The sequence below is a fragment of the Canis aureus genome, chromosome 22, assembly GCF_053574225.1.
Source record: "Canis aureus isolate CA01 chromosome 22, VMU_Caureus_v.1.0, whole genome shotgun sequence".
In the NCBI taxonomy this organism is placed as follows: Eukaryota; Metazoa; Chordata; class Mammalia; order Carnivora; family Canidae; genus Canis; species Canis aureus.
Genome location: NC_135632.1, coordinates 50,127,689 through 50,154,362, shown reverse-complemented (window position 1 = coordinate 50,154,362; position 26,674 = coordinate 50,127,689). Strand labels below are relative to the sequence as shown.

At 46.0% G+C, this 26,674-nt stretch overlaps 1 long non-coding RNA gene across 4 annotated transcripts; it reads right to left on the bottom strand.

The window, feature by feature from the left end:
• Positions 1-1,031: 1,031 nt before the first annotated feature.
• Positions 1,032-26,674, bottom strand: LOC144294200 (uncharacterized). 4 transcript variants are annotated; one of them, XR_013361655.1, is made up of 5 exons: positions 25,991-26,674; positions 11,132-11,264; positions 8,442-8,590; positions 5,365-5,459; positions 1,032-2,363 (listed from the first exon to the last, which is right to left on the bottom strand). It is a non-coding gene; the product is annotated as an uncharacterized LOC144294200 (long non-coding RNA). The 4 variants fall into 4 exon arrangements; XR_013361654.1 differs by lacking the exon at positions 8,442-8,590 and having other exon boundaries at positions 1,037-1,858; positions 2,087-2,363; positions 25,991-26,642; XR_013361656.1 differs by lacking the exon at positions 8,442-8,590 and having other exon boundaries at positions 1,040-1,668; positions 2,087-2,363; positions 25,991-26,640.

Genomic DNA, 26,674 nt, shown 5'->3' with positions numbered 1-26,674 from the left:
GAACCAGGGGGAAATTAATAGGTTAATGACAAACTCTGAGAAAGTATTTGCAGCGCAACGTTGAAAATCGAAGTTAACTATCCAGGCTCTCAAATATTCAAAGTCAACTACAAATCAACAACCACCACAATTTCAAGAGGAAACAAATAGAACACAGCGATCAGGATCAGGCAATCCACAGGAGGAAAGGCCAAATAGCCAACAAGTGTGTGAAGAGACGCTCCAGAGCAGCAGTGATCAGAGGAATCCAAATTCAGACCAGATGTCCTCTTCCACTCACCAGGAACAGCAAAAGTTTGAAAGGCTGGAAAGTGAGTGGGAGGTATAAGCTGGAACCACCTCTCTGGACAGCTTTTGGGCAGCATTCAGCAAAATTCAGAATCCATTGGTTCAGCACCCCACAACCCCATCCCTGGGCACATACATCCCATGGAAAGTCTCACAAAATACCACATGGTTTATTGTGGTATTTTTATGTTGGGGACCTGGAGGCAGGTTGGAGTCTTTCACTCGGGAAATAAGTAAACTGTGACAATGCATGCTTTAGAATAATATTCAGCACTCAAAAGCAAAACAGACATCTACAGAGCAGCATGCAGAGTGAGAAAAGTGGAACCAGGATGAGATTTATAGCAAAATTCCATTATGTAAATTAACAACCAAAGCAAGGCAGTCCTGCATATTTTACAAGGCTGTATACATATGCAAGGACATACACCGAACACATTTAAAAGAGTGGGGGAGGGTGGGGTGGGATGGAGAGTGGCATCAAGAAGTTTAAAAATGACTTAAATTAGAAGAGCAAAATTTTAAACCATAAGATGGTAACATAGGAGAGGATCTTCATGACCATGGAGCAAAAAATAAAATTCTTATGCAAAGCACAAGCCTTAATGAAAAAGACTCTAAATCTGGCAATACTTGAATTTAAGGCCTTTCATGCAATATACACCATATAAGAAATGGAAAGATAAACCATAGACTGAGAGAAGGTATTTGGAATGCTTGAGACTGAAAATGGATTGGTAGAAAGATTATACAAACTCCTCCAAATAGTGGCCATTATTTATTGCATACTATTGAATACTTACAAAGTGCCAGGCACTGCACTATTCAAGGCACTTCACATGGGTGGATTAAATATAAAGCAATAAAGCTATAAGATAAATATACACTGGCAAAGGCGAGTCATGGCAAAGGCAAATTAAATTGCACAAGCAATTCTGGGGTTACTCTGTGTGACATGATGCTAATATCCTAATACACAGAAATTATATTCCCTCCTTACCTGGCATGTCAAAATTCCGCCCCAACTCTCAGGATGTAACATGGCTTAGAAAAAGCCCTGCTAGCCTTGGGGAGCCAGATCTCAACCCACGGTCTTGACCCACTCTGACCTTCGGTCTCCTCTTTGGTAAGATGATGATATCTCCAAGTGTGGTATGAAGTGCTTGGCCCAGTATTTAACACACAGTAAACACCTAATAAATGGTTGTTATTTTGGTGATGCAAAGATAATAATAGCTTACATGTAGGAAGGACTCAGTCCCAAGATTTCTACATGCATATTTTCAATTAATGTCCACAGCAGGTTTCTCGAGTAAATCACTCTTTTTATTCCCATTTCGCAGATGAGGAAGTTGAGTCTTGGGGAAGTTAGAAGGCCATCTGGATAATGCAGCAAGATCTAAAGTCAGGCCCATGTTCTGAACTGTCATCCTTCCATCGTTAACATGTAAGCTTACCAAAGCCAACTTTCAATGCCAAAAAATATCATAGAAATCTTCTGTTGATGAAACTGAATGTATTTCCAAATGATACAGGATGGGGAGAGGGGTGCAGATGTGATCCAGTGCGTCTGGGGAGGCCCAAGAACATGCTTTTCTACCTTGCTCCCAGGTGATCTGAGGCTACTGGTCCTCACACCTCACCAGAGAGTTCTGATTCTAATGGTCACTAAGTCACTTCTTTCGCACCCAAGTGGGCATATCTGTTATGAATGCTAATCCTAATGCTTTGTGTTTGTGTTTAAGCACAATAGGGGGTTCTATAAGCTTTAAAAGATGGCACATGTCATCATACATACCAGAGGCTGGAGTTCACATCCAACTATGGATTAAATTCTTCTGCACCTCTGTAGTTCACTGTTAATACAAGATTGCTCAAGATGACTCAGACAGTGACTGTTCTGGGCCTTGGTCAGGTAGCAGCTGATTTACAGAAGAATATGTGGCTTGAGAGTCATGAGGTCGGTTCATCAGCCATGGAGCTCCTGCTCTGAGCCAGAGCCTGGACAGTCATGACAGGGAAGGCGAGGATGAATATATTCTGTGGCCAATAGCTTGAAGTACTTCTGGAAATGCCTGTAGGGGACCAGATGGACAAAGCTGGGAAGGTTAGGCTGCCCGGGGGCTTTGCCCCAGAGCCAGAGTCAGGGGTCAGCAGCAGCAGAAGCCTTCTCTGGAGGCAGAGAGGGGAAGTTGATGGGAGGGGAAGAGCCACCAGGAGAAAGCAAGAACATAAGTAGTAGGGCCAGGGAGGAAAAGGCACTGAAGAGCCAGCTGGTGCTCTCATCTTCTCCTCTTTCCCTCGCCCTCCTGCCAGGCTGGCTCACCTTGGTCAGGCCTTGTAACAGGGCTGTACCAGCCCAACTACATGCCAGCCACACCAGTGACCAAGTCTGTGTCTCTTGGCTCAAATTCTTGAGAGGTAAAAGCTGATGGATCCATTTTGTTCAATGGGGCAGGGTAGTTTCTTTAGAATTGGCCAAGGCAGTTGAGGCGCCAGGAAACCTGCCCATTGTGTCCAGTCCTTTGCCCACCATGGGCTCACATCCCCTTTTCCCATACAACACTTATAAAGGATCTTCCATCTACCAAGATCTAAAGGCACAAACACATACATGCTTGCCACTTGCCAGTATGGGACACCCAAAGTCGCGGCCAAGTGAGTACAGGTTGGGGTGATGGGATTCTGCTACCCACTGTTCTCAGAGTCCACAATTTCCAGTAATATCTATTCCTCTCTGGGCTCTAAAACAGTCAAGCCCAGCATCTCTACCCCACAATTGGGTAACCCAAGGACTATAGCAATAGATTTCACCATCACTAAACTATCTTACACAAAGGAATGGAAAACAAACAGAGTAAGTTCAAAAACACTTCCCATTTTTGAAAGAAGTGAAGCAGATCCTTCTCCAAGACATCACCTTACATCTTACATTGGCCTTTAGTCCACAGCAAATTTCATCATTCCGTACAATATCACACAGCAGCAGCGTGGTTCCTCCTCACCTGGCTGCCACTGAAAGGCAGGATTCTTGTGAAGAACCAGAAATCTGATAGGCCCTGGGAACTCCCTGAGCACCACTTATTGACCGTCCTCCAAGGCACAGGAGTGACATCTTTGGTCAGCACACCTTCTAGATGGGCAGAGACCATACCCTTGTCATCTCACAGTGTTCACTAAGACATGATCCCAGCCCACACTGGCTTTGTTCATTGTAAAAATATCTTTCAGGGTTGAGAAAGTGCAGAATTTCAATGCCTGCTGTTGGGGATGGAGAATGGCCAAGGTGTGAGCTGGTTGCTATTGGGCGGCAGACAGATGCCTGGACTGACTGGAGGCTGGTGTGGGATGGAGAACAGGTGATGGCCTCGAGCTTTGTTTGCACTTGGAGGGGCCACACGAGGCAGAAGCAATGAGGCTTTGTTCTCCTCTTTACACCCATCTCCTTCAGGACAGGCACCCTTCCACTTCAGAGCCAGCAGATGGTTTCATCTTGCACCCAGCTCGGTAGGTTGATAAAGAACGCTAGGATTCCAGCCCTGACAGGGATATGGAGGCAACATGCTGGCTTGAGGGAGGCCTACCACCTTTGATTAACACATCTAATGTGAGGACAGGAAAAGGAAGGAAGCTCACACCTGCCATCCCCATTTTAGGGTCAACTTAATAGGCCAAAGACCTAGAATTTAGGTTTGTGCCATTATTCAGCATAATTGTAATATTATTCACTGAGTGTTTACCATATCCAAGCAATGGTCTAGGTGCTTTACATTTATGTACCATTTAATCTTATGTCAATCTTGTGAAGAAGACACATTGCTGTTTCCATTTTCCGGGTGGGTCCCACAGACCTGAGTGGATTACTTGAGGTCACTTGCAATAGGCACAATCCATGCCCATCAACTATGTGACACCAACTCCCATGTGCCTTCACTGTGATAACCAGCCCCTGTGTCACTTTATGGGGCCCACGCCCTTGGACTCTCTAGAGTCCACTTTGCCCGTCTGCAGGAATGCCTCTGGTGCCTGGGAATTTAGTTCTCCTGGGGGAACACTTAATCTGGCACTGTTAAGTGCAGGAGTATAAATGTTCTGCTGCCTTGTCTCTGATAGGGAGCTCTGAGGTGTGACCTATATTGACCCCAGAGCTCTCAGAACTTAGCCAAGTGGAAGCCCTCCTCCAAGGGATGTCGTTTGATGATGCACATTTCACCCCTGCTTGATCCCGCTTCCCTGGTCTCTACTGACTCTTCTGGGAGCATTTCTCAATGAAGCACTTGCACATAAAGCTGCATCTAGGGCTCTGCTTCTGGAGAACCAGACCTGGAATATCGCTTGGCTGTGAAAGTGAGAGCCTCAGTTCAAATTCAGGTTCAACTATCCATTGGGTAAACTGCCTCAGAAAGAGCACCATCTTGGTGGCTCACTCAGGTAAGCATCTGACTTTGGCTCAGATCATGATCCCAGGGTCCTGGGGTTGAGTCCTGCATCAGGCTTCATGCTCAGAGGGGACTCTGCTTCTCCCTCTCCCTCCACCTTTGCTCCTCCCCCAATCATGCTCTCTTTCAAATAAATAAATAAAATCTATTTAAAAAAAGAGAGAGAGAGAGCACCACCTCACCAAATACAATGACAACAGCATAACAGTAAACTTCTAAATAGAAAGATGGAAGACCTAAACTAGGACTCTCACCAGTGCCAGTGCCAGGCTTGGAAAGCCTCCACCTGTGAACCACCTGGAGCTTTAACACTCCCACCCTGGGAGTCTTGCGGACTCTGGTGCATCCTCCTCTGACAACACGCCCAGCATAATTATGGTGGAGAAAGTCATTAGAGTTTTGGAAGCTAAGAAGGCTTTCCTTAGCCTGCTAATTTTTTTTTTCTTTCAAACCTCTGCAAAGACTCTAAGTTAATTGATTAGCCTACAGCTCTGTGCATTCCATTGTTCTCTTTCCACAGCCAAATGCAAGTATGCATCTTTGATGTGTGCGAATTAACATCTCCTGCAGCTCCTCCCACTCACCAAGAGAAGGGAGAGACACTTGGCTATGGTACTTGCAGTTCACACATTCTTACCTTCAAGTGGCAGGGATGCAAAACCTCAAGCTGGGGTGGAGGCTAGAGTGGGGAGGAGAGCTTATTCCCTGTCTCACCATATTTGTGAACTCATCCTAGAATAGGGAAAACAAAATACCGTCATTGTTAATATAATCTCACATAGAAAGAAAGGAATGTGTCCTGTGGCTGTCACTGAAACCTCACTTATCCAGTGTCTCCTGGAAATGCTGAGGTCCATGGATCTCAATGCCCTCAATGAACGCCCCCTGGCCCTCCAACTGTCTCCCAACACATGCCTCCCTCCCTCCCCACTGTACCTCCCACCTCACTAGAGAACTTCGTGGAGAGGTTTTGAGGTGGCTCCTGAGTGAGATGATCTAGGGATTATTGGGGTAAGAGGACATTCGAGATAGACCAAAGGAAGAGAATAGTCTAGAACATTCCTTATTTTAGTTGGGGGAAATTCTACTCTGTAGAGCTAAAGCCAGATTCTGGGTTCCTCTTTGCTCATGTCAACACAGATGCAAAAACCTTTCAGAGAGGCAATGGCTTTTTTCAAGAGCAACTGCCACAACAGATGTGCCTCAGTGGTGGAAATTTGCAGCAAGAGTAACAAGTAAACTTCAACCAGACAGACCCCTCATCTTGGCTTGCTGACACACATTGACTATTTCGTTTGCCAATGCAAGGTCCTCTAAAACCGTTTTCCCTGTGGTGTGATGACTAGCAAGGTTCAAGATAAGAACACTTCCATTAAACTTTGATCCCTGAACAACTGTGAGTAGACCCTTTCCATATCCATAATGACTCACAACAGACATGTGAACATAATCTCTGTTGTTTTAAGATTCTGAGATCGGGATTGTTGTTACCATAGCCTATCCTGATAGATACACACTATTACCTGTAGTTTGGAAAACTAACTTCAGTGGCAACTGATGTAATATTTTCTAAAGAATGTAGAGAAATTATAGCTAAATATATAATAATAGGGAGATATCCTTAGGAAAAACAAAGTCTATCAATGAATGGCACAAAAGAACCAAAAGGGCAAAAACTGATGTCAGATTATTTTAAGAGATAAAAGGAGGCAACTTGAAGGGATAGAATTTGCCATGTGGATGAGTTTTATCAGGGATCTGGCTGGTTCCAGAGGGGCCTTTATTGTGATTATGAAGCTGGAAGATTTGGGCAACAAAAACAACCACCTAAATTATATAACCCCAATGCCAGAAACCCAGTGGTGGAAAGCACTGTAAAATTGTTACCAACAGGGCTATTTCACCTCCTTTGCTGCTACCAGCAGGGGCCAGTCAGGCAATTGTCACTCAGAAAATCATCACAGTGAGTAAGACATTGCTACATAATATCCTTTTTCCTTTTGTTACTTCCTAATAAAGTGCAAATTTCACCCTGGTTAGCAATGTGTTCAGTTAAAAACTGCCTTTTGGGGGCACCTAGGTGGCTCAGTCAGTTAAGCAGCTAGCTGACTTTCAGTTTCAGCTCAGGTCATGATCTCCGGGTTCTGGGATGGAGCCCCACGTCCATCTGGCTACACACTCAATGGGGTGTCTGCTTGAGGATTCTCTTTCTCCCTCAACCTCAGCCCCTTCCTTCATTCATTCTCTCTAAAATAAATAAATGAATCTTTAAAAAAATACTCCCCTTTTCAGACTCCCTTGCAGCTAAGGATGGTCTGGACCAATTCTAGCCAATGGGGTATAAGTTAAAATGTATGAGATAGAGCTCCCAGGAAAACTATTGCTCCCTAAAAGGACAGACCCAGGAGCTTACACCTTTCCCATTTTGCCCTTCCTCCTGGCTGGAACAGGAAGTGATGCATGGGAGTGCTGCTGCCATCCTGGGAGTGTAAGGGTGAATGTCACTGACTCTAGAGGATGGAGCAGAAAGATGGAACAAGCCTGGGTCTCTGACCCAGCATTGTGGACTGCCACATCAGCCCTGTACTACCTCCTGAGACCTCTTGTTGAGCGAGAAAGCAAATCCCTGCTTGCTTAGGCTCCCGTAGGCAGGTCCCTATTGTACACAGCTGAACCTTCTCCCAACCAGGACACCTGAGAAACTGCAACTCACGGCTAGGAGCTGAGCCACAAAAGTGTCCTGTTTGGCCAGCAGAGTGTTTCAAGTAGTAATATTTTAAAAATAGGGCACTTCATTCAAATTCCCTATTTCTCGCTTATTTGAGGAGCCAAAGGGTGTGAGAAAATTGGGCCTCCATTCCTATAAAGCTGTGCAGCCCTCCTGGCTCCTAGGGCTCCCTCTATCTAAGGCAAGGGATGCCCCTGAGCTGGTTTGCTCATACAGACCCTCAACCCATCCCTGAGCTGCTCCAGCCACTGTTTTGCTTGCCAGGGCCCTGTAGCTGTGAGTCTGTGAGCCTCGTGGAGGAAAGAACACAGGCTTGTTAGTGGCCACATTAGTCTGAATCCTTGCTCTGAGTCAGTTACTCCAAGTCGCTGATAGTCAGCATCACCCAAGATAACAAAGAAGCTTTGTATAGTTTTTCTGGAAGAAGAAAGCCAATTTACTACATTCAGTACTGACTTCTCTGCCATTTTTAGAAATATTGGTTTATTGCATGGAGTTTCCAATGTTTACCTATAACTGATTAAAATGGGCAGAGCATGGAGCATTCTATTTATTTCTAGGTGAATTCTTCACATTTCCTGGCTGGACAAATACAATGGCTTGTTGTGGATAATAAAGAGAGACAGCTAGTCCCATGGACCCAGGTGGATACACCAGCTTCTTTAACAGCTACCAGAAAGGACTGTGAGTTTAGAAGGGATGATGTAAAAGCACTTCACACATTGTCTTCTAGTTCAAATAAATCACATAGAGCACCCCGAAAAATCCTAGTTCCTTTCCTCTCCCCTGTACTTTGAGCTATCTCTCCTCTTGTGACCGAATAACTCAGGGATGTGATTGCCCAGGCTCAAACACATCCATGTCCCTTCCTGGGGTGACATCCCCAATTTGGCAACTCAGGTCAGCCTCTGACGTCTGACTCTCAAGAGGGTCCCTCCCCTTCACAAACAGCAGAGTTGCATTCTGAAAAACTCCCTGCAGCGAACATGAGCCTAGATGACCAGCAGGTCCTTTATCTGGTCCCCCTGCTGCTCTGGAACATGCGTTTGTGTGTCTTGTCCATCATGGTCTGCTAGGGCTTAATGGTGTCTGCTGGTCCAGGCTCCAGACAGCTCCTCCCCATCCGCCAGGGATCCTGAGCCAGGTGAGGCATAGCATAGGAGTCAGATTGGTGGGGGGGGAGGGGAGAGAAGCAGGAGAAGGGTACAAATAATCAGTGCCTGACAGAGGGACACAGTCACGGCATCAGGAGCGGTGTTCTGAGGGGCCCTGTCTCTCCCCCAACCTCTGTGACCTCCCCCACAACATCTGTGTCTTCACAGCATCCTGGGGCTTTATGCTGGGGGCTGGGCAGGATGCTAATCCCCTAGATTTATTTATTTATTTATTTATTTATTTATTTTTATTTATCTATCTATTTATTTAAATGGAAAGATTTCTTTTTTAAAAAGACTTTATTTATTTATTCATGAGAGAAAGAAAGAGAGGCAGAGAGAAAAGGAGGCTCCCTGCAGGGAGCCGGATGTGGGACTTAATCCCCAACTGGGATCACGCCCTGAGCTGAAGGCAGACGCCCAACCGCTGAGCCACCCGGCGTCCCTAATCCCCTAGATTTAAATGCTATCTGTAGGTAGCCCATGGCGCTGTCCTTATATATGCAGCTACCTACTAGACAGGTCAGAGGAAGCTGGATTATGATGCAGAATGAGCAACCCCAACGTCTCCGTGGCTTACTGCAACAAAGGTGCATTCCTTGCTCGTGCTGTCTACCACAGGCCAACTAGGGCTTCTACTCACTTCTGTTGTTCAGGAACCCCTGGCTGCTGGAGGCTCCCCACTCTTAGGAGCACTGTTCACATAGAGCCTCGGGGTGTGCCACAGCAGGGACTAGGGCTCGGAGACCAGGCACTTGGACGTGTCTAGCCCGTACCCTCTCCACTATTACCGTAGGCAGGTTTCAGAAAGGGAACATAAATACATACATACATACACACATGCACGCACAGAGAAATGTCTACTTCGTAAACTTCACGCACAACAAACCACTTCTGCAAGCAACAGAGGTAATGTTTTCACAACCCTCCCCGCTTGAGGAGTTAGAACAAAGTCTTATGGGCGGTAAAGATTGGACCAGTACGAAAGGGTTTCCCAGTTGGGTGCTGGTAAATGTTTAACAACCAGCTCTCTCAGAACCCCCCAAACCCTGATTTATATTGTTTGCCAAATTACCGTGGTAATTGGCAACCACACCGTGGCTAATCTGCACCAAGATTCTCACAAACAGCTCACTAATCATTAGCTCCTGCGAGGGTACATGGCACTGTCCTGGTTTTACCCTAAACTCCTTCATCGCAACGTCTCACCTACTCCCCTGAAGAAGAGTGTATAGGGAGAGGGCATAAACCCAGTCACTGTGACAACACTTTGTGTACATTAGTTAAGACTGGTATCAGCTAGTATGTTGACTCTACTGCTTTAACAAAAAGACCCAAAATAACAGGTACGCCAATGTTCATAGCAGCATTGTTCACAATAGCACAGAGGTAGGAACAGGCCAAGGGTCCATCAACCAGTGAATGGACAAATAAAATGTGGTATGTGTCTATGATGTATCTACTATTCAGCCTTAAAAAGGAATGAAGTTCTGACACATGCTACAACACAGTGAGCCCTGAAAACTATGCTAAGTGAAGTAAGCCAGACAGAAAAGGACAAACATTATATGATTGTATGATGCCGCTTGTATGAAGACCTAGAATAGTCAAATTCATCGACAGAAAGTGAAACTGTGGTTCTCAGGAGCAGGGGGTTGGGGGAAGTGAGGAGTTCGTGTTTAATGGGTACCGAGTTTCTGTTTGGAATGATGAAAAGTTCTGGAAATGGATAATGGTGATACTTGCACAACAATGAGAACGTACTTAATGCCACTGAACTTTATACACTTTAAATGCTTAAAATGGTAAATTATATGTTCTATATATTTAGTCACAATAAAAAAGTCTTAAAGACTCAAGATAATAGAGGCTTAAACACCATGTCTATCACTCATAACAGGCTGAAGAGGTGGGCCTGGGCTGCTAAGGAGACCCAGTGTTGTTGGCCAAGGCTGCTTCTACCTGGGTGCTGGGCCACTACCACATAAGCTTTCTGTCATGGTCTACATAGCCACTTCCCTGCCACCATCCCCCCCAGCATTCCAGCCAGCAAGAGGAAGGAACATGGAGTGGGAGCCACCGTCCTTTAGGAGTACAGATATGGCACACATGACTTTCCCTTTTATCCCATTCATCAGAATGTATTTATCTAGCTCCAGCAGAGGCTGGGAAATGTAGTCTTTCATCCAGTCAGGTATGCATCCCCCTAAAAATCCCACTACTCTGTCAAAGGGGGAGAATGGATCCTGAGATATAGTTAGTTATCCCTCTCAAAAGCCATAATAACCCTGTGGAGTAACCATTATTATCTCCATTTTAGAGAAGAAGTGCCTGAGACTTAGAGTGATTAATTCACCCGAAATCCTGAAAAACCTGAAGATCCTACTCTGACTCAGAAGCCGGTGCTTTTTCCACTACACTCTGCTCATTCCCTCCAAGTAGTGACTGTTCATCTGATGTCACCTCCAGAGAGATTGCAAAGGAGAGTCATGGGGCGGGGGAGGGAAGCCACGCAGACTCACCCCTAGTGGCATCTGGGACGGTGGCTACGAAGTGACTTCGAGTTGCTAAATGGCTGTCTGTGTGGCATGTGCAGGAATCGGCTCTTCAATGGTCTGTGAGAACTGCTTATTGAAAGTTCAGGAACTTCCTGAGCTGGTTGGTAAACACAACCATTATCAAATTAAATCATATAAATTTATAATTAAATGATAAAAACAAAGATAATACTCAGATGTGTCACTTCCTAATTATTTGGCCACAGCTTACTCTTCTGCGTGCTGTTGGGGTTACTGGCGTCGATTGCTCCCTGTATGGTGGAAGTACGACGTGATGCTGAGCCGCTGCCCATGTCCTGCCTGCTCTGATCCAGTAATGAAACTGGTAATCTGCTGTCAGCCTCGGCTGACGTTGGCAACACAGAAATCAGCAAAGGTTACGGGTCAGAGCTTTGGCCGCTCACTGGCCGAGCAGCACACATAGGCGCAGAGCTGGGAAGCCTGAGGAAGCAGCTGCTAGGCTGGCCTGGGGAGACACAGGCCTCCGTCCCTCTGTCCCTCTTTCCCTTCCCTCATCCTTTCGGACTTCTCAGTAAAAACACCTGCACCAGGAAAGTTTCTGACCTCAATTTTTAAGAATTTTTTTAAAGATTTATTTTATTTATTTTTTAAACTATTTATTTATTTATTCATGAGACACTGATTGAGAGAGAGAGGCAGAGACATAGGCAGAGGGAGAAGAGAAGCAGGCTCCATGCCGGGAGCCCGTCATGGGACTCGATCCGGATCCCGGGTTTCCAGGATCACATCCTGGGCTGAAGGCGGCGCTAAACCGCTGAGCCACCCAGGTTGCCCCCCCCCCCCTTTTTTTAAGGAGGTTCACGTTCACTTAAGTTCAATTAGTTTTTGCATTGCATAGTTGAATGCTCTGTTATTAGGCTCACACACATTAAGGATTAGCATGTCTTCTTGGAAAATTGACCCCTTTATCATTATGTGAGGCCTTTCCTTATCCCCAGTAACTTCCCTTGCTTGGAATTCTGCTCTGTCTGAAATTAATACACAACCCCTCTGGCCTCCTTGATACATGTGAGCATGGTTTGGTTTTCTCCATCCATTTACTCTTAATCTGTACATGTCTTTATATCTAACGTGGGTTTCTTGTGAGCAACATGTATTTGGGTCTAGTTTTTTGATCCACGCTGACAATTTCTAACTTTAAACTCTTGCACTGATGTTCAAAGTGATTTTTTATATAGTCAGATTAATATCCATCATATTCATTACTATTTTCTATTTCTTGCTCTTGTTCTATATTCTTATTTTTGCCTTCCATTCTTTTTCAGCCTTTTGTGGGTTTTTTTAAATTAAAGATTGTATTTATTTATTCATGAAAGACAGGCAGAGGGAGAAGCAGGCTCCCTGCAGGGAGCCAGATGCAGGACTTGATCCCAGGACCTGGTATCATGCCCTGAGCTGAAAGCAGATGACCAACCACTGAGCCACCCAGGTCCCTGCCTTTTGTGGTTTTAATTGAGCATTTTGTTATTCTATTTTCCCTTCTTTGTTATCGTATCAGCAATACTTCCTTTCTTACCTTTTTTGGTTGTTGCCCTAGAGTTTGCAATATACATTTGCAGCTAATCCAAGTTCATTTTCAAATAATACTATACCACTTCACAGGCAGTGTGAGGACCTTATGGCAATCATCATCTGGTTTCCTCCTCCACTGCTTCCCCTTGCTGGCACTCATTTCTCTTATACATAAGCAGATATGTACATGAGCATATGCTGTCAAATACACCGTTGGAATTGTTTTGAGCAAATGTATCTGTTAGATCAATTAAAAATAAGAAAAATAAAAGTTTTGGGGGCACCTTGGTGGCTCAGTCAGTTAAGCATCCAACTTCCGATTTCAGCTCAGGTCTTAATCTCAGGGTCATGAGTTCAAGCTCCCCCCTCCCCCATTGGGTTCCACACTTGGTGTGGAGCTCAGTTTATAACAAAGAAAAAGCTTTTCTTTCTTCCCACTATGTTATGCAATCCTACAGCCCTTGGATATTCTGTTCTTTTTTTTTTTTTTCTAATTCTTGTTCTCCTTTTCAGTTTTCAAGGAATCTATTGATATAACCTCCAGCCCAGAGATCTTTCCAGAGCTGTGCCCAGTCTACTCAGAAGCCCGCAAAGCAGTTTCTATTTCTGTTAGTATTCCATCTCCAGCAATTGTGGCTTTTCTTGGTTCCTTCTTAGGACTTCCATCCCCGCTTACATTGTCCACCTGCTCTTGTGTGCTGTCTACTGGATTCCCTGGAGCCCTCAGCATACAAATCCTGGTTGTTTTAAATTTCTGGCCTATGGTTCCAACAGCCCCGCCGGGTCTGCTTCTGACGCTGGCTCTGTCTTTGCAAATTGTGGCTTTCTCTTTTGGTGTGCCTTGGACTTTTTCCTTCAGGCCAGAGAGGAGATGCGGATGAGAGGAACTGGAAATGGGCCTTCGGGGATGTGCTGATGAGGTGTCGGGGAAAGGAAGCTACCTGTCGTCCTGCATGTAGGCTTCACAGGAACATCATGAGAGTTTCTCAGTTTCTGCACGACCAACACCTTGGATGGAACAGAGGACAGAGCAGGCTGCAGTTGTGAATTTACCTTCCCCCAGATCAGGTTAGGCTTTGGTTAACTGGTTTCCCCTGAGAGCAGGCCCTAAGGAAAAGAGACTGCTGGGTGCACTGCAAGATGGTTCTTTTCCCCTCCCCATTAGCAGCCTGAGATTTTTCCCTAAATTTATGGTGGGAATCCAGTGGAGCCTCTGGAGGTAAGCCTCACAATACTGTAGGGGTCTCTGTTTCCTTGGGTCTTCCCGGGGTGAGCTTTGAGTTATGCACACTGAGCTCCATCAGTTGGTGGGTTACCAGCCAGGTACTTGCTCCCCCTGAGCTTCCACTCCCAAGTCTCCACTCAGGTAAGCCAGGATTCCTCATATTCACCCGTCTCCCCAGGCTTGGGGACAGGGGTTCATCTGTGTCCTCCTCTCTTTTATGGATCCAAGAAGAGATGAGGATCTCCATGCCTATAGCTTTTCACTTGTCAGATGAAATGGTGACTTCCAAGCTCCTTACATGTGGAGCCGAAACCCTAAATCCCTGCATATTTAGAGGTGGAATTTCTGGTAAAGCATTCAGGGATCAATGGAGAAAAACAATCTGGGCTGCTACCCACATGCTTTTTTGTAGCTCTCTGAGGCTCCACTCTTGGCTGTCTGAGCCCCCAGCCCCCTTCCATTCTCACAAGTTGCTGTGTGTGTCGAGGGTCCTCTTCCTTCCCGGGCAGTGGGGACCAGAGCCAGGAGTGGGGAGTGCTGGGCAGGGAAAAATGGGCTCTGCCCTTTCAGCGGATAATGTCTGTTTCCCTCTTGGACCGCGAATCAGGTGATAATTTGGTGCCCCCGGTCCCAGCACTGGATTCGTATGTGATCTGCATGTAGTTGGGGGCTGGCAGGTCAGGAAGGGAAGATGGACAGCCAGCCAGAGGCTGGAGGTGAACCTGAGCATGACTCAGCGGGAGCAGGAGGATCCTGCTTCCCCAGGAGTCCGCGATCACCGCCAAGAGCTCGGCCTCTCTCTTATCAAGACACACATGCAAACACCCGCGCTTCACCTTCAGAAGAGAGAAAACAAAAAACAAAAGCAGCAATAAAAGATGGGGAGGCTCCTGCTTCGTTTTTCTGCATGGAGAAAACTTTACCTAGAATACAAGGCTGAACTCCCTCAGCCCTAACCACAGCCTCCTTCTGTCTTCACTGCCCAGAGACGCATTCTGGTTGTGCAAAAGGCAAAGATGGGCTGGCAGTGTCCACATCTGGCCCCCAAAACGAGGTCTTTATACCCCTGGCTGGCTCAGGTACCAAGTGCAGCCTGTGACCTTGAGCCAGGCAGATGCAAGGCACTCTCACCAGAGGCAGCAAGCCACACAAGCTGGAATGCTCCGATGCCATATGTGGGGCTGAAGTTCTCCGCGGGGCTTGATTGGTTTCTCTAAACCAAGAAGGGCTGGAACACTCACCTTACCATTTCCAGGTGTGTGGCCTGAGCACGCTACCTTATTTCTGACTCTAAGCCTCTGATTCCTTCTTTATCAAATGGGGCGCAAAGACTCCATGAGCTCCAGGCACTGGAGCCCTGGGCAGGTGTGTGTATCTTTGCCCTCTCTCTCCCTGCCCCTTGCCCCCACCTTCCATGAGGTGGTACGACCCTCCTCTTCTTTGTTGTCTATACCACACGTTATTCACCTGCATCTCTCGTGTCTTCAGGGGCCAGGCTCCTATTAGCACTATTGGCTCAGGGGACTCTGTTCAAAGCATCTGTCCAACTTCCAAAATTTCAAGATCAAGGTTGCTAAAAGAACAGTTCCCATCCCACCCCCCACCTCTACCACTCCCTGCTTCCCCACTGAACATCTCAGGAGTCCTGGAGCTTCCCCTGCTGCTATACAAAGGACCACAGGTCAATAGCTAGAGACAACAGAAACTTAGTCTTCTAGTTCTGGAGCTCAGAAGTCCAAAGTGGGTCTCTCTGAATTAAGAGCGAGGTGGGGGATCCCTGGGTGGCGCAGTGGTTTGGCGCCTGCCTTTGGCCCAGGGCGCGATCCTGGAGACCCGGGATCGAATCCCACGTCGGGCTCCTGGTGCATGGAGCCTGCTTCTCCCTCTGCCTGTGTCTCTGCCTTTCTCTCTCTCTCACTGTGTGCCTATCATAAATAAATAAATTAAATAAATAAATAAATAAATAAATAAATAAATAAATAAATAAATATTAAAAAAAAAAAAAAAAAAGAAAAGAGCGAGGTGGCCTCAAGGCTGTGCTCCTTTCCTGGGGCTCAAGTGGAGGTCTCTGTCCTGGCAAGTCTGAGCTTCCCCTGACCCAAACCTCCTCCCATCTCTGAGGCCAGCCATGTCGGTTCGAGTTCTCTGTGCCATCGCAACCCTGTGACTTTGACTCTCCTTCCTCTGTCTTCCATATTTAAAACCCCTAGTGGTCACATTGGGCCACCTGGAGACTCCAGGGTACTCTCCCTACTTTAAGGCCAGCTGATGAGCCACCGAATGCCTCCTCATCATGGACACAATGTATTCACGGGTTCCAGGAATGAAGGTGCAGACATGGCTGGGGGCTATCATTCTGTCCCTTGCATGGACCCAGGTCAGAATGTCCCACTGGGGAGCTCTCCACACAGTCAGCCGGAGGAGCTTTCAAAACACAAGGCCGTCAGCCATCCCCTAGCTGCACCTGTCTGCTGATATTAAGGAAAAGACCTTGAACCTCATCCCCTAGGCCTGAATCTTCTGGCCTCTGCTTTCACATTTGGCCTCATCTTGGGCATCCCTCCCCTCCTCTCTCTCCTCCTGATCTACAAGCTTCAAATAGTCCCTCATCCTCCCCCAGCTCTGTCCTGACAACTGGCCTTCACAAGGGCTGTTTTCTCTATGCGGAGTGCCCTTCTCTTTCCACGCCATTTGTTGAGTCATTCTCAGCCTCTAGTGCTTGGCCAAGGTTGCTTCCTCAGTGAAGGCCTTCACCTCCCTGATGACACTGTCTATCTCTCCACTCCTGCACTTGCTGTGATTTGTTTAACGACGACTCAGATGAAAACTGCCAGGGTGACAGTGTGGTAGGCAGAAGCTTGCCCCTTCCCCAAGTATGTCCACATGCAAAGCCCCAGAACCTGAGAATACAGTACCTTGCTGGCAAAGGGGCTTTGCTGGTGCAACCAGGGAGATTAGCCAAGATTTTCTGGGTGGGCCCAATGTCATCACAAGCATCCTTAGAAGGCAAGAGAGCCAGAGGTCAGAAGGAGAAGTTGGAAGGATGGAGCTGGAGATGGCAGTGATGCCCTCTGAAGATGGAGGGAGGGGCATGCACCAGGAGTGTGGGGCCCCTGGATTTTAGACTTCTGAGCCCCAGAACTATAAAATGGTAAATCTGTGTTGTTTTAGGCCACAAGTTGGTGGTAATTTATTACAGCAGTTTGTAGGCAACTAATCCAAACTGGAGCTGAGTCTACGGCTACTTGACATGGTATCGGCGCAAGCCCAGAATGGAGCTTCCTCTGTAGTTAAGCTTCCTGTATAGTGGAGACGAATGAAAAGTGAACCGGACAGGTGCTGGTGAATAAAACACCCAGCATTCAGAGGTGGTGCCCCCCAGGTCCTCGCTGCCCTCCGTGTGCATGCTTCCTTGCCATCCAGTGCCCAAAGGAAGCAATGTGCAAAACCACTCCTCAGATTTCACATGCAAAAGACAACAAAAGGAGGGCTAGGGGGACATGCTGCAGCTTTGGGAGGATCGGGAGGTGCCACCTATCCTACTGCTGTCCAGCCGAACGGGCCACAGCTTGCAGCACAGTCGCCTCTGGTACCAAGGAAGAGGCTGTCCTGCGAAAGAAGACTTTTCCAGGCCACTTAGTTACGGGAGCAGGGAAAGCTTCCAGGGCCTCTGGCGGGGGTGGGGTGCCTCCTGATGTCCACGGTCAGGGTCACAGGAAGGTGCCAGGCTGGGCTGCGTAGACTGGGCATCTGCACTCCCTGCTCCCCTGCACCCGCACCCCCTCCTGTGCCTGGTGCACAAATAAATGGAGCTCACAGCCAGAACTTTGACAGCTTCTAATGTTAGGGAAGCAGAGAACCGACAAAGGAGATGCCAGTAGAGCAGGAGGCCGTGGGTGGAGAGAATGAACTTGAGGGGGAGAGGAGAGGCTTAAGGAGGGAATTCACACGTGTCCACAATTGTTTATGTCCTTACAAAGAAAAGAATCCAAATATGGCAAAATGCTAACGTTTTTTTAAAACTAAGAATAGGTTAAAAAAAAAAAAACTAAGAGTAGGTTATAGTCTGTCACCTTTTCTGTATTTAAAATATTTTAAGAAGAATAGAAAAATGGACAAAGTATTGCTCTCTGATACGTATTCACAAAGGAATCCCACAAATTCTCTATCATACACATACTGGTTTCTACACAGGCTAACTGCCCACTCTTTCTCCTTTTCTTCCCATCATTAAATCATTCTCTGTGTATGTAGAATTTATATAATTACAGTGAGTAGTCTTAGTGGTTTTTTTTTAAATTCAATGAGTTTTCTTATCAATTTAATTATTTCCACACATTGTTCGAGTTAATTAACTTTCATGGAGTTGATTTACTTTTATAGTCAAAAAAGGTTTTTAAGGTCAACAAAAAAGATTTTTAGAAGTCAACATAAAAATGCATGTTTATTATTGGAATCGTAGTGTTAAAAACCTTTATCTGCATTTTCTAATCACCCTACCAGCCACTATGCAGACATAAACTCTAAAGATTTTATATATTTCCTTTTGATTGCTTTTAAGTACACGTAAAAATATTTTTAGACGATTGACACAAATTTGTATTCTTTTTTCCCCCCTTAGTATTGCACCATAAGCATTTTATCATATTAAGAACTTTTTCTAAATACAGTTTTAATGGATCCTCAACATTCATTATAGCATATATACCCTAAATTGTTTACACATCCCTCCTCACCAGCATTTAGAATATTCTGGTGTTTCACCGTAGTGCTGAGGCAAACATTTTTGTATGTGGATCTTTGACCCAAAGTGTGTTTGTTTCCTCAGGGCATTTTCTAGAATTGGAGTTACCAGGGGAGAGTGTGACACATGGCACATAGAGTTGTTGACACCAGCTGCCAAATTGCCTCTACATAGGACACAAGCCTGTCGTGTGGCCACCAGAGAATATCTGCGTGCCAGACAGCTTAGCAAGAATTCCGTAAACCTACCTCATTGGTGTGGTTCACTTTGCTTCTATCAAGAGTTAACTTGAACATTTTTTCTTAATTGTCTGGAGCGTTTTCAGGTCTAACTGGTGCGTGCTCTCTCTGGACTCTGTGCCCTGCCCCTGCCCACAGGTACAAGCCCCCTTATGTACGAAGGACAGCATTCCTTTGTCTATTTTGTCCTTGAAAACTGTTCTGCCTCGGTTTACATTAGCTCCTGTTCCAGGTAAACCTCTAAAAGCTGTGAGTCTTTGATTCTAGAGAGGCAGATTCTAGTTCTCTCAGCTTTCTCTTGAGGACAGGAGTAATGACTGCTCTGCTCTCTACGTGTCAGAGCTGGAACCAGAAGAGACTTATTTCTTCAGGAGCTTTCAGCTTCTGAATTCAATTTTTCTAATGGTTATAAGACTATTCAACCATTAAAGAAGTTGGATTCATAATTAAAAAGCTCCCAAGAAGACATCTCTAGGCCTGGATGGTTATACTGGAGAAGTCTACCAAACACTGAATAGTTCTAGACCTTTTTAAAATGCTCTGACTGGGATCCCTGGGTGGCACAGCGGTTTAGCACCTGCCTTTGGCCCAGGTCGCGATCCTGGAGACCCGGGATCGAATCCCACGTTGGGCTCCCGGTGCATGGAGCCTGCTTCTCTCTCTGCCTCTCTCTCTCTCTCTCTCTCTCTCTCTCTCTGTGACTATCATAAATAAATAAAAATGTTTAAAAAATGCTCTGACTGGTTTTCTAGATCTAATCCTTTTTCTATTACTACAAATTTTTATTTTAACCTAAAATGTATTTCTGGTTTGTATCTAGTTGTGTGTTTGTCTTCAGTATTGGCCACTAGGATATGGGTTGCAGTTACTCTGTCTTCCATACTTCTTAATCACCATGTTCACTTTATATTTTAGCATATTTTCTGTACTTCCAATGGAACTTCAATTCCCTCTACTTTCTCTTTATATACTCCCTGACTTTGCTGATAGAATTTTAAACTATTTTAACTAGAGAAAAAGAAGGGTCTCTTGCACCAACTCTCTCTGAGAGTGGTGTGACATGGCCCCTTTGGATTTTCATCAGCATAAAGACAAAAGCAACAACAAAAAGCACAGTAGGAAAAACTCAATCACTTTCCTGCTCTGTCGTACTTCCTCCCTTCAAAGGTTGGTTTCCCTGACTTGCTATTGGTGGCTGTGGATGGGGTATGCAGCTGGCCCATGATTAATTATTGCACTGGGGACTCTTGGAGGCAGGAGCCATGCTAACCCTGAGCTCCTTGTCTCTCTCTTGCAGACGGTAGCCCAGTCAGACAGAAAGGCCGGGAGCAGTGAGTAGCATGGGTACAGTTTGTGGCAGTCACTTCGGCCCTGTTCTAGGGCCGGCAAGAGCTCCTCACAATGGTCTTTGCCAGCAGCCTGGAGCCTGTCAGACAAATGCGTTTTCCATCTTGCTTATCCAGCCCTGGCTAGATTTGCTCAAAGCAGCACCTGCTTCAGTCCCTTTCTTGTACTTTGTCCTGCTCTTGATCTGTTGGAGCAGCTACTACTGAGAACGGCCAAAGGTTAAATCAGCTGACACTGTGCCATGTGCCCCACTGCCTTGGCAGCCCAGGAATGGAATTCTAGGGAAATGAGTACTGAGACCTTTCTAGTCCATCCTTAGATGGTTCTGCCTCACAAGGGTTTTCCTTCTCTAATGCTGACCCGGTCACATCCTGCTTCTATGGTTGAAGTAGAGCTGCCCGAGTGCTACGAAGCAGGATGGTCAGATTGCAGGAAATCAGGTCACCAGGAGTGTCTGCTTTCCTCACACTCTGGGAAGGAGGACTTCACATGATCCTGCGTTCTCTTGACACCTGCTGAGAACCCGATTTTCTGGGAGTGCATTACCTTTGGGCAGGTTTAATGACCCTCCCACTTTTTTTGCCAAGGTCCTTCCACATTCTGTCCCTCCCACCCGAACAAGGAGAGGGTGATGCTGTCCAGGGGCCAGCACTTAGTCAATCCCAGGGTAGGACAGTCTAGATCGTAAGGCTTGTTTTCTTTTTATCTTACCCTCAGGACTATCACATAAGATTGTGAAGTCTGAGCACTGCACGGCTCCACAGGATGCCATTTACACAGACTAAGGTGCCCTGCTAACCCTAATCATTCACACTTCTTGTCTCACCCAGATACCTCCTGATGCGTCTGTCATGTGCCTCTAAGTCAGGGGTTGGCAAACTTTGGCCCACAGAGTGGCTGCCTGGTTTTGTAATATTGTAAATTGGCATACAGACACACCCATCATTTACATATTGTCTATGACTCCTTTTGCATTTAAAAGGGCAAGGGTGAGTAGTTCTGGCAGAGAGACCGGATGGCCCACAAAAAAAGAAAAAAAAAAAATACTGTCTGGCCCTTTACAGAAAATGTGTGCCAATCCTTGCTCAAAATGGAAGGTGTTCAGTACCCTTATTCTTTCACCCAGTTGTCCAAAGCCTCCAGCTGTAGCACCTGGCTGAGGGCCTCCTCAGTGCTCTAAAGTCACCGGAAAGGTCAGGCACACCTAGATTTGTCCATCAGCTCTGATTTCTCATTTTGCAAACCATTTGGCCTCCAGGACTCTGTCTTGTGCCATGGATGTGGCATGACTGTGACCTGGGAGACCTTCAGCCAATTCTTAAGCACATTTTATATGTGAAGAAACTGAGTCTGAGAGGTGATTTCTCACTGAGATTAAGAGGGTCAGGGATCCCTGGGTGGCGCAGCGGTTTGGCGCCTGCCTTTGGCCCAGGGCGCGATCCTGGAGACCCGGGATCGAATCCCACATCAGGCTCCCGGTGCATGGAGCCTGCTTCTCCCTCTGCCTTTGTCTCTGCCTCTCTCTCTGTGTTTCTTATGAATAAATAAATAAAATCTTAAAAAAAAAAAAAAGAGGGTCAGATGAGATGGGTCACGAAAATGCACGTGGCATGCAGCTGTCACCACTCAATGCCAATTTTCTTAGTTTCCTTTCTTTGTCTTCTTCTCCTCTCCCACCCAAAGCCCCCCCCAGAAAACCTTCACACCCTGCTTGAGGGTGCAGCCAGGGAGCCCTGATGGGCTCAGGAGATTGGCGGGGGGGCATTTCTAACAGATGCTTGGTGTCCTGGCTTAGGATCTGGAGGCCATAGTTGGGAACATCAAATCTCATTCTGGAAACCTTCACACCTCTGAAGAAGTGACCACACCAGGGAGGCCCTGTTCCCCAACTCCAGGACTTGCCCCCTCAAGCCCATGTCACCATTGTTTAGAAGATGATCCCTGTCCATGGGGTCCCTCAGGGAACATTAGCCAGGAGAGGCCTCCAACTCAGCATGGCCCTGCTGTCTGTGCTGGCCATGGCTGAGGGTCTATAGAAAAACTCTAACCCAGAGACAGTACAGGACTGGCTGAGGATAGAAGACTTGCATTCTCTGGTTCAACATCTTTACTACTCCCTGTGTGGCTCCCATCACTTATTCTGAAAAATCCAGAAGGAGTCCCTCTAAGTTTTCCCTAAGCACTCAGTGGTGAGGGGATTAAGAGACACAAAATAACTAAAAGTCAGGTGGGCTGAGAACCACAGAGAAGGCTGAGTGTGGGCAAAGCAGCAGGTGTCCCCCAGACACTGAGAAAGAAAGGGTAGCTGAACCCAGGAAAGCCACTGGAAGGGAGTTGGCTTCCCCATCAAGTTTACCAACATGGCAGGTGGTGACAAAGAGGAAGATCAGAGCCTACTGACAATGCTCCCAAGGGTTGTCACCTGCAATCCAGGCATACTTGCTGAGATGACCCTTCGATGACTGCTTTCCCCCACCCTGATTTCTACCATGCTGCCACAGGAGCAGGCGCAGTCTGGAGACCAGGGCCACCAGACTTTTTCTTATGCTCTCTCCTTTCTCCCCTTTCTGCCCCCAACTCTTCTGTCCTATGACCAAGCCTCTCATAAGCATTCTAGGCCCCTTTTTAGAAATTCAATTTAGTTCAGTAATTATTGAGTACCCACCCTGAGCAAGGCATGAGCAGATCCACTTAGCAGTGCCATCATCAACACAAATATAAACTAAATTGTCTATAAACTAAAAACCACATAATTATTTAAATATATCTAGTGCTTTAGTTAAAGGCTTCCTGTCTATTTTTATATCTCACCATTCCCCGTTTTCATGATGACATACACCCTCAGGCAGATTCAGGAAATCCCACAAACCTGAGTGCTCCCCTCTCAGGTAACTTTCTTGGATTAGAAGTAGATCTCTAGATCTACTAGAACCTGAGACAAGAATTCTGTGTATTTGATTTAGGGAGGTGCTCAGGAGGAGAGAGGAAAGCAGACGGAGTGAGGGAAGGAGGTGAGGAAGGATCAGTTCCCACGGGGAACTCAGAACATGAATTGTACCACAAGGCTCAGTCCCACATGGAGGTGAGGAGCAGGCTTTGTTTTTTTTTTTTTTAATAAATTTATTTTTTATTGGTGTTCAATTTGCCAACATACAGAATAACACCCAGTGCTCATCCGGGGCAGGCTTTTTGCACCCCTTTGTCAGTCAATGTTCGGGAGTGGTTGCATCAGCCCAGTGAAGAGGGTCTACGGGGAGCACCACAGCACCTGATCATGGTCACCCCTGAGAGCTCACAGTGGAGTGACAGACTCCTGAATGGATGGGTAAGAGATTTTTCATCTGAACCTCTCATTCCACAAACAAGAGAACTGTGAAACAGACAGGGAGGGTGACTTGCAGGGCCACTCAGCTCATGTGGTAGTGCTGGAACACGAATCCCTGACTTTCTGAGCCTCCGACGTGGCTTCACAGGGTGAGCACTGGCCTGATTCTTGTGCCAAAAACAGAACAGCGATGGTGTTAATGAATCAATTCTCAAAAATCATCTAAAAGTCATCAACTGACAGGCTTAACCTAATGCAGCCACTACCCCTTGCACACAGTGCTTTAAAATTGATGGCACTATTGTTGTGGAAAAGTAAGTACATATCCCAAAATATGTTTCTCCCTGAGTAAAGGACATTTAAAAGGAAGTGCTATATTTGTTCGAGTTTCTTGGAGAGAAACGTGATTCAAATGTAAATGGCTGTGAAGGGCAGGACTAACAATGCTCCAGATGTGAAAGGCAAGCACAAGGGTATGCTTTGGAAAATTTTATTCCTCAATGTTTAAGCCCCTCCCCTTTTTTTTTATTTTAATGTCACATGGCTTGAAATTTTGACCTTTTAATACACAAAACTGTCAAATCAGTTATATAATGCAAATTTAAAACAACCTATTAGTGGTGCCAGACTCTGTTTTCTCAAAACTGCTTTCATTTGCAGCAAATTGATATGTTCGTTTAACAAATAGTGACTATATGATTGCATTTGAAACCACGTATTGATATTTTCGGGCAACACATTTACTCTGTCAACTTCAGGGAGCACAGGCAAGGCTTTTTGTAGACCAAGTGTTTCACCAAGTCTCCAGGATCCAACAGAGCCTGAATTGTGCATGAACGTGGGGCAAGCCCTCTCAAAGTTGTCCCAGCAAACTCCACTGCCTTTGTGTGACCTCCTTCCTTGAGTGTGAATGAGACATGTGACTTCTTCTAACCCCAGTAGAACCTGGAAAAGCTGATGAGATGTCACTGTTGTGATTATAGTACATAAGATAATAACTTCTGACTTGCTAGCAGATTTGATTGCCTTCTTAGCTTATAAAGTTTGATGAAAGGATGGACCACATTGGGGAGGTTACATGGTAAAGAACTGAGGGTGGCTTTGGCTGACAAGCAGTGAAGAATCGAGGCTCTCCACCCATCAGGCTCTATGGAACTGAATCCTCTCCCCAGTAATCATGTGAGCTGGGAAAGCTGATCAATCCCCGCTCAAGCCTTCAGATGAAAGCCCCACCCTGGCCACCATGATGGCAGCCTTGGGAAAGATCCCAAGGCAGAGAACCAATGACACCATGCCTGGGTTCCCAATCCACAAGCTGTGAGATAATAAGCATGTCAAACAGCTGTAGGCGTGCAAGGCATTTGCTGAGGAAAATGCCCACAGAAGGGAGAGACCTGGAAGAGACAGGGTGGGCTGGGCTGTGTGAAAGGAGAGGAGGAAGAAAGAAGTTAGGCAGGAAGATCACAGGAGTGCAGCTCCAGGACAGTTTCTGGCAGTGGCTGGGGAGTGACCACTGAGGGAGACCTGTGTCAGGCAGGGATGCCTGGCTCCTGAGTGCCCCCAGGCTTGGTCACTGGCTGGGGCTGCCTCTGCCACTGGCTGGGATGAGTGTGGCCTCGAGGAGAATGCAGAGCTGGATTTGGAGGGGTGGCTCCTGGGGCAATTAGTCTGTCTTTCCCCAAAGCACATGCTCCAAGTGGCACCTTCCATGGTCACCTCAACCTTTTCTGAGAAATGAGGCCACTTCCTACCACCACTCCTTTCTTCAATATGTGCCCAGACACAAGCCACAGTTTCAATCTCAGCATGCTGTGTATCACAGCCCTCCTGGGAGTTGTGATTATTTACATATATCCAAATATATGCCTTTTAAAAATGATTTTATTTATTTATTTATTCATGAGAGACACAGAGAGAGAGGCAGAGGAGACACAGGCAGAGGGAGAAGCAGGCTCCCTGCAGGGAACCCAATGTGGAACTCGATCCCAGGACCCCAGGATCACCTCCTGAGCTGAAGGCAGACGTTCAACCACTGAGCCACCCAGGCGTCCCCAAATATATGCCTTTTAAACTGCTCCCTTCCCCAGCTGTAAATGTCATGAAGGCAAAGAATTCCTCCATTCTGTTCACTTTTATTTAGCTCACTGCCTGGCACACATAAATGCACAACACATACTTTTGAATGAATGAATTAGGATTCACAATTTGCTCAGTTTTGTTTTTCTCTTGTAAAATGCAGGTGACTGAATTTAAACCCCGTTGTAGTAAGAGTGTTTGTTTTATCTTGGTTTTGATTTTATATTATTTGAGAGTCTGTCATTTTAACTGAGGGTAAAATAATTTCCTATGGCTGCTATAACAAATTACCATAAAGTCAGTGGTTTAATATACCACAGATTTGTTATCTTACAGTTCTGGAGGTCCTATGTCCAAAATGGATCTCACTGGGCAAAAATCAAGGTGTTCCTTCAGCTGCTCTAGGTGAGAATCCATTTCTTTGCCATTCCCAGCTTCTCAAAGCTGCCTGCATTCCTTGCCTTGGGTCCCCTTTCATCTTCAAAGCCAGCAATGGCTGGTCAAGTTTTACTCTCATTGCATCACAATGACTCTGACTCTTCTGCCATTGATGCTATCCTAAAATTCTTAGTGTATTTTTAAATTAGGGACTCCACATTTTCATATTGCCCTGAGCTCCACAAATTATACATCCAGTCTTTTCTGCGTGTCCAAGAGCATTATTATTTTGCTTTCACTCTTAAGAATCATAAACTGGGTGTAGAATTCTAGGTTCAAAATCAATTTCCTTCAGAATTTTGTAGATAGCTCACACTTTGAAGATGAACAATTGGGCACCAGTCTGACTGTTGAAACTGTATTATCTCCCTCTGGAAACTTGTAGGATTCTCTCTTTATCCTTAGCCAAGGATCCTTGGCATCTTTAAGAGTTTGAAATTTCACTAGGTGCTGTCTACATGCGATTTTCCCCCACTATTGTTTCTTGCCACCTGAGGGCACCTCAAGGAAATTTACATAAAAAAATTTGAGCACTATTTTGGGGGAATCTGTATGGCTCAGTTGGTTAAGTGTCTGCCTT